General features: G+C 41.6%; 1 pseudogene; it reads left to right on the forward strand.

The window, feature by feature from the left end:
* The first annotated feature begins 2,994 nt into the window (after window positions 1–2,994).
* On the forward strand, window positions 2,995–8,281 carry LOC133098265 (salivary lipocalin-like; annotated as a pseudogene).
* The last annotated feature ends 242 nt before the right edge of the window (window positions 8,282–8,523 follow it).

The raw sequence follows: 8,523 nt of genomic DNA on the forward strand, positions 1-8,523 counted from the left end.
TTTTTAGATTCCATATATAAGTGATATCATATGGTATTTGTCTTTCTCCGTCTGACCTACTTCACTTAGTATGATAATCTCTAGGTCCATCCATGTTGCTGCAAATGGCATTATTTCATTCTTTTTTATGGCTGAGTAATATTCCATTGTATAAATATACCACATCTTCTTTATCCATTTATCTGTCGATGGACATTTAGGTTGCTTCCATGTCCTGGCTATTGTAAATAGTGCTGCAGTGAACATTGGGGTGCGTGTATCTTTTTGAATTATGTTTTTCTTCAGATATATGCCTGAAGCGGGATTGCAGGAGTGGGATTGCTGCATCATATGGTAGTTCTATATGTAGTTTTTTAAGGAACCTGCATACTGTTCTCCATAGTGACTGTACCAATTTACATTCCCACCAACAGTGTAGGAGGGTTCCATTTCCTCCACACCCTCTCCATCATTTGTTATTTGTAGACTTTTTGATGATGGCCATTCTGACCGGTATGAGGTGATACCTTATTGCTGTTTTGCTTTGCATTTCTCTAATAATTAGTGATGTTGAACATCTTTTCATGTGCTTTTGGGCCATCTGTATGTCTTCTTTGGAGAAATGTCTATTTAGATCTTCTGCCCATTTTTTGATTAGGTTGTTTGTTTTTTTTGATATTGAGCTGCATGAGCTGTTTGTATATTTTGGAGATTAATCCCTTGTTGGTCGCATAGTTTGCAAATATTTTCTCCCATTCTGTAAGTTGTCTTTTTGTCTTGTTTATGGTTTCCTTTGCTGTGCAAAAGCTTTTAAGTTTAATTTGGTCCCATTTGTTTATTTTTGTTTTTATTTTCATTACTCTAGGAGGTGGATCCAAAAAGATACTGCTGCGGTTTATGTCAGAGAGTATTTTGCCTATGTCTTCCTCTAAGAGTTTTATAGTGTCCGGTCTTACATTTAGGTCTTTAATCCATTTTGAGTTTAGTTTTGTGTATGGTGTTAGAGAATGTTCTAATTTCATTCTTTTACATGTAGCCGTCCATGTGCCAAGCGCTTTACATAAATAATTCCATCAGACCCTTACACTGATGATATGAAGCAGATTTTCTTATTTTTCAAATTAGGTCCAGCCTATGGCAAAATGGTTACACGAATGATTTTTATCTTTGGGGCTCCTTGACCCTTTCCCGAAGGGCACAGAATCCAAGACTTATGATTATTCTTCCCACTGCCCAAACTCTCTTCCTGCCTCCCCAAGCCCGGTGGTGTCAGTACCATTGGAATAAACTGGTCCTACTACTGACCAGCAACTGATGTGCTACTAGGAGAGTCCCAGATGGACCTCTGGGTAACCTGGCCCCATGTGTATGTAAGTACTTGCTGAATTTTGATGAGTGAATCTGGAGGTGACAATCACTGTTATCCTTGGGTTTCTTACCTACAGGGAACCCTCATGTTGTGGTAGAAATTTCAAACTAGAAAAGAAGGAAAGGGTTTCTGCTTCCACCCCTACCCCATGTGGGAAGAGAACTCTGGATCCCTTTTGACGGGACTGCCTCCTTCTGGACATTAGGATGGTGTGCCAGACGTAGACATGTATTGCTCAGATTCCCTCTTCACGAAAGGGCTCATTGTACAGCCTTGAGGAGTGTGGTTGGCTCACAGCCTCCACTGTTAACTGGTTCAGATTGGCCTCAACTCCTGAGCTGAGGTAGTGGTCTTCTTGGGGTGGCCCCATCCAGTGACTGTGCAAGACTGTGGTACAAGGTCCCATCCATTTCTGCCTAACACAGGACTCTTCTCACATGCTCAGAGATCCCTGCTGGGCTGACAAAGACTTTGTCAGATCTATGTCATGGTCTGGCAACTCCCCTTCCCTAATCCCATTTCCTCCTTTTTCCTTTCACAAGTGTTACTCCCAGTAAGCCTTTTATACTCCTAAATCTGTCTCAGGATCTGTTTTCCGAAGGACCCAGATGACACGATGGGACGCTGTTAGCTCCAAGCAACCTTTCATCAGTGAAGAGAATGGATATTTTAGAACTGGATTTGAGCTAATACCAGCAGAATATAATTACCCCGGGTGCTAGGGACCAAGGAGTACTTCCACTGTGGCACATGAATCAAATAAGCTTTATTTCTTGGTATTCTTCTTGGCACTGACTATGTCTTGCTATTATATAAGATGGCTTGAATGTTCCTACTGGCTTTCTCAATGAGTGATTTGTTCAATTAATTAAGAGTGTGACTAAAGACAAGGTCACTTAGTCCGTTTCCAGTCAGCCGTTAGTTTCAATCAAGTTACCTGTTATAAATGGATTGTTATCTGGTCATATATGGACTCCATAAGCCCTTTACCCATGCTGAGTCATGACTTAGGCTAGTTGTTTCTCAGCCTCCTGGCAGACTGTCACCCTTCCCATGGGTCACTTATAAAATGCTGTATGCAGTATTTTGGTTTTGGGCAAGGAAGTCTTAATGTGGTTGGTGACCAGCTACTTAACTTGCGGCCACAAATGGGAGGGCATAGTTTTTGCTTTTTTGGTATGGAAGCATCTCCTAATTCCCTATTAGAAGAGCAATACTCCTCAAATTATCCATTCATCCATCAAATATTTTTTGACCAAGAGAGAGTTGCTACTTGCCCTTCCCTTGATCAGACTCACAGCTACATCCCTAGCGTCACATTTTAGGGAAATCTACATGCAGCTTCTTCAGTAGTAACTACCAGCCAGACACACCTGAGGGTCTAAAGCAATACTTATTCCTCTTCCATCTGTCCTTCATGTCAAAGACATCAAGCCTCAACCTGTGTCGTGGAGTCAATAATTATAGGGTCTCTGGGATCAGATAGTCTTGGGTTCTCCCACTTCCTGGAGGAAAGGTTGTGCCTTGTGGACAAAAAACTGGACCCAGAACAGATATAAAAACAGAGGCCCTGGGGAGAGGAGCCACCGTCAGGGAAAGACTCACTCCCAGTGACTACAGAGAAGACAGCACTGTCCCCTGCCAAGATGAAGCTGCTGTTGCTGTGTCTGGGGCTGACTCTAGTCTGTGCCCACAAGGAAGGAAACCCTGATGTTGTGAGAAGCAACTTCGATATTTCAAAGGTAGGGGCAGTGGAGTAGAGTGACTTTGGATTTTGGGGGTGGTTTGGAGGATTCTGAAACAAGGTGACCCTCCTGGAGGGCAGCAGTTCCTTGACATATTAGGCAAAAGGGGTGATTTCAGACCTTAGACTAAGGGCAGTTGTGCCATGTTAAAAGACGACAACACTTGGGTACCTCCATTCTCACTGGAGGGACAGTGGAAAGAGTCCTAGGTGTGGTGCCAATTGATCTGAGTTCTAATTTCATCTTCACATCACCATGATGAGTCCTGGCCCACAGGCCAGAGTTCAAGGAGACAAGTGTTCATGTTGTATCTCTTTCCTCTTTTCTGACCCAATCATTTTATTGATTTATTGCAGATTTCAGGGGAGTGATATTCCATTCTCTTGGCCTCAGACGCTGAAGAAAAGGTAGAAGAAAATGGTAGCATGAGAGTTTTTGTGGAGCACATCCATGCCTTGGAGAATTTTTCTTTGTTCTTTAAATTTCATACAAAGTAAGTGGGTTTTTTGCTTGGGAAAGAAAAAACAGAAGCCTGAATATGGTCTTGGACCTCTACACACATACACACACACACACACACACACACACACACACACACACACACACACACACACATACACACACACACGTATACATACATTCTGGGCCTGTACCTAAAATCAGGGTCCATCATCTGGCACTGATTTGGGGTTTGGTGAACCTGTGGCTTTTCTAGATTCAGAGATAAGAATTGGTGACAGGCATGAATTTAAACGGGAGTAGAGGAGGTAAAGGGTAGAGGGGTATCAGAATCATAAGTAGTGTGGCAAGACAGCATAGGTTAAGAGCATAGGATTCAGAATCAACAGCCTATCTCGTTCTTGAATCTATATGTGTGACCAAGAAAATTCATCTGTTTCTTCCCCAATTTTCCCTAGAGTAAAATAAGATAATAATAATTGTCTCTCATGGTTTTTTGTGAGGACCAAGTGAGGTTATGTTCGTAAGGCACATATCTGAGAGGCTGGCACATGGTAAGAACCCAGCTAATTCTCTAGACAAGTAGCTATCGTAATAGTAATACTGGGAAGTAGTGGTAGAGTAATAGTGATAGAAGTAGTTGACTCATTCTCAAAGCAGCAAATAAAGTGAATAATGTAAATAAAAGTTCTTTGGAAACTATACCCAAAAATGTTCAACAGTTAATCAGTGGAATCGTAAACTCAAGTTACAGGTAGAGTGTGAAGGAGCCAGCCCCATCAGTATCTCTTGGGCATCAGCTCATTCTGTTTTACAGGGTAAGTGGAGCATGTACTGAAATGTCTTTGCTTTCTGACAAAGCAGGATAGGATGGTGTATATAGTGTTACCTGTAAGTATGCAAAAAAAAAAGGTCTTTCTAAATTCTACTTCCAACTGCAAGGAATTTGCTAAACCCCAGTATCTTCAGGATCTTGATCAGTTCCTGATATGCTTGTTTAGGTAATACAATGGGGCCATCTAATAGCCAATATCCTGAATTTGGGAGAAATGTGTGTGTAAAAGCCAGTACCTGGCACACAGTACCATCAGGTATAGAAGGCAGTTTGGTCACATGTACCTCCTGCAACAAAAGAAAATTGGCAAAAAAAAAAAAAAAGTAAATTGGCAGGACAGCTTCTCATTCCTTGCCCACTTTCTGATGATGTCTGATGGCCATTGCCACAGCACATTATTCAGGATACAGCCCTGGGTATATAATGCAATGGGGCTTATAGAGAAGACAGAGACACACAGTTGGCAGAGATGGCTGAGGGAGGGTAGGTGAGTTTCAGGGAGCATGATAGAGGGAAAGCTGCTGCTGTGGCTGAATTTTTCTACCCCTAGTGGTCAGTCTACCAGTGTTCCTTAGAAGTTGCCTCATGAATCCCAGAGAGATGCAAATGGAAGGCAGTAGATATCACTCTCTATTTCTTCCAGGATATGCACTTGAATTTGTTTTGTGGGAGAGAATAGGAAGTGAAAGGGTTTCACTTCCTTCCCATGGACCAAAGGAGTTCTGAGCTGTGTTCTGTTTCCTCCACAGATGATGAAGACAATAAATTTCGCATACTTCAAACGAACTATACTGAATATATTATTTTTTATCTCATGAATGTCAACAACAATGAATCATTCCAACTGCTGGAGCTCTATGGTAGAGTATTTTCATGCTGACACTCATCGTGTGGTGGGGAGACTGGGGAAGGAAGGAAGCCTGGAGACAGAGTGGTCTTCCCAATCTTATCCTGGGACATCTCTCCTCCTCTGAAGATAGATGCTCACCTTTGATAAAATCTCTCAGGCTCAGTGTTGGGAAGATGATGAATCTCTCATCATGCCAGAAAGATATCCTAAAGATGTCAAATTCAAGACAGGTTATTTTTTCATCCCAAGACTTCTGCCTAAGCACCCAATCAGTACCATTCATTTTTCCCATCTGGCTGGAGCCTCGCCCCTCTGATGAGCCTCAGTGACCAATAAACAAGACAAAGCAGTTACTGTCACTCTTCCCACAGTCCGAGAACCAGACGTGAGTCCAAAATCAAGAAAAAGTTTGTGAAAATTTGCCAAAAATATGGGATTGTTAAGGAAAACATATTTCCACACGTTTCCATATTACCAAAGTCGGTAAGTTGAGCTCTCTCTGGCTTTCTCTGCCTAAATTCCCATTTTACTGAATGGGAATGTTCCTGAAGGGAAAAATCCAAGAGAAGTTAATACCCCAGTCAGTCCCCTTTGTCCTAACCTGGAGAGTCATCTGATTTCATTCTGGGAAATAAACCAGGGTTGGTATTTGAATGTGCTCTTCTCTGCCTCTGTAGATCACTGTCTCCAAGCCCGAGGGAGTGGAGTGGCCCAGGCCTCCAGGTTGGTGAGCTCTGCTGGAGAGGGGCTGGCTCAGGGATCCGTGCCTCCCAAAAGCATTAGGGGTTTATGTCCAAAGATTACAATAAAAATAATTTGGTAAGGAAGCTTGTTGGGAGAGCTTGAAATTTGGAGTTGGAGGACCTGGGTTCAGGTTCTACTCCTGCTATGAGCTTTTTGAGCAAATGATGTAGCAATTAAAAGGGAAACAATGATGTCTACCTTACAGAGTTACTGTGTGGATATAATGCTGGAGAAAAGTGTTCAGTAATTGATAATGTGCTAAAAATCATGACTTAAAGTTTTAAATGGGAAAAGGGTGTGAGTGTGAAACTCAAATACATTTCTGTGTTTGTGGTCCATCTTCCAAGCCCAGAGGGCCATCTCACCCTCCAATTTATGGAAAAATTTTTTTCCTTCGATCTCTTCCTTTCTTCCTGCACATCCTTAACTTCTAATCTGGGAATAGAGTTGTCTGACTTTCCAGTTGTCTTCCAACCTGGAAAATAGACTCTTGAGTTTCCTCATCTGTCTCCTACCTCAGATTTATTGTGGGGCTTCATTAGCAATTATGCCTTACATAAAGTAAGCATTTAATAAAAGATTGCTATGGCTTTTGCCATTATTTCTCAATTTGTCAAAAATTCTTTAAAACTTCCAATGCTGAGGATGGCAGAAACAAGCCTAAGATCCTTCATTGCTTCTTTTCTTCTTTTCATAGACTCAACTGGGGGAAGGTTAAGATGGGATCAGCAATAGAAAAAAAAAAAAGTCATTTACTTAACACCCTCCCTACCCCTATTCTGGCAAATAGCATGGGTTAGAATGCAGGTTGATAACTATTTCTTCACCTTTTTTTTTTTTTGTAATAGAAATTCTCTTTGTCCTCAGTTCAATCCGAGAAGCACTTAATAAGTTTCGGTGTTCTTGTTCTCATCTGCTTATTTAGCACTGAGTGAGTGCCACCTCACTTGGGCTCCAGGATCTTCTCTTCCATGGTCCCCACATCATCTTGCGACAAGTTCTGTGACCTGATTTCCATCACTATCGCACGTGAAGGCATCAACTCTGCATCTTCAGGATCTTCCCTAATTATCTAGGAAGGCTCATCAGCTCACCACGAATCAAAGTTTCCTCCAAATTTCTAACTCTCTTTGCCATATTCAGGACAACAGTACCATGAATAAGACCTTCCTCTACCTGGTCAATAAATAATTCACCTTTCAGTCATGTGATTTGTCTTTGTTTATGTTAAGAGATGTGGGGTTGACAGGAAGCAAATGAGGGGACTTCCTTGGCCCTGTGTCCATAATCTTCCTCTAGCTTCTCAGAATCTTCCCTGAGTTTCAGGATTCTCCCTCATCTGCAGTAATTCTCTGTCCCCATGAGTGCTACTTGCCTTTTGATTTGCCCATTTCTTAGTGACCTGATAAGGCAAACTATAAGACTTGCCCTATAAATTGCTCCATCCTAGAATTCTCTTTTTCAGTGGGGGCACTGAGAGATAGATGCTGCTGGGGCTGATACCAGCTCGATATGTTTCAGAATATGCCCTTATACCCCAGCTTCTCTAACTCATCCATCCTATGAGATGGTCAGTGTCCCTTCTTTCTTTCTTTTCTTTTATTTATTTTTTTTTGGTATGGCAAATGCTTTTATTTTGTAGAAACACATCTATGATATCTAAGTTGAAAATTACCATTATAAGATGCTGTTAGTTTCTGAAATTCTTCATTTTTTAAATTTTATTGACGTATAGTTGATTTACAGTTTTAATTTCTGCTGTACAACAAAGTGATTCAGTTTTACATATATACATTCTTTTTCATATTCTTTTCCATTATGGTTTATTACAGGATATAGAATATAGTTCCCTGTGCTATACAGCAGGACCTTGTTGTTTATCCATTCTATATATAACAGCTGACATCTGCTAACCCCAAACTCCCATTCCATCCCTCCCCCAGCCCCCAGCCCCCTTGGCAACCACAGGTCTGTTCTCTGTGATTCTGTTTCTGTTTCATAGATAGGTTCATTTGTGTCATATTTATTTATTTATTTAATATTTATTTTGTCTGCTCCAGGTCTTCATTGCGGCACGTGGGATCTTCGTTGCAGCATGCAGGATCTTTAGTTGCGGCATGTGGACTTCTTAGTTGTGGCATGCGGACTCTTAGTTGCGGCATGCATGTGGGATCTAGTTCCCTGATCAGGGACCGAACCCCGGCCCCCTGCACTGGGAGCACGGAGTCTTACCCACTGGACCACCAGGGAAGTCCCTGTGTCATGTTTTGAATTGCACATATAAGTGATATCATATGGTATTTATCTTTCTCTTGGTCCGTGTTTTTTCATACTCTTGGAAAACCTCCTTCAACCACTGCTTTTATCTACTGTGAACGTGTTAAGTGAGATTCCATGAAATGTGAACAACACTTATCTTCAGCAATCTATATGTGGTACATTCAGGAGGCATCAAGGAGGCTAAGTGTTATTAACCTCTTCTTTGGGGAGCTTACAGGCTTTGGAGAAAGGGAAATTAAAGATCCTCTTCCAGTTATAATCC

The sequence above is a fragment of the Eubalaena glacialis genome, chromosome 9 (assembly GCF_028564815.1).
Source record: "Eubalaena glacialis isolate mEubGla1 chromosome 9, mEubGla1.1.hap2.+ XY, whole genome shotgun sequence".
NCBI classification, from domain to species: domain Eukaryota; kingdom Metazoa; phylum Chordata; class Mammalia; order Artiodactyla; family Balaenidae; genus Eubalaena; species Eubalaena glacialis.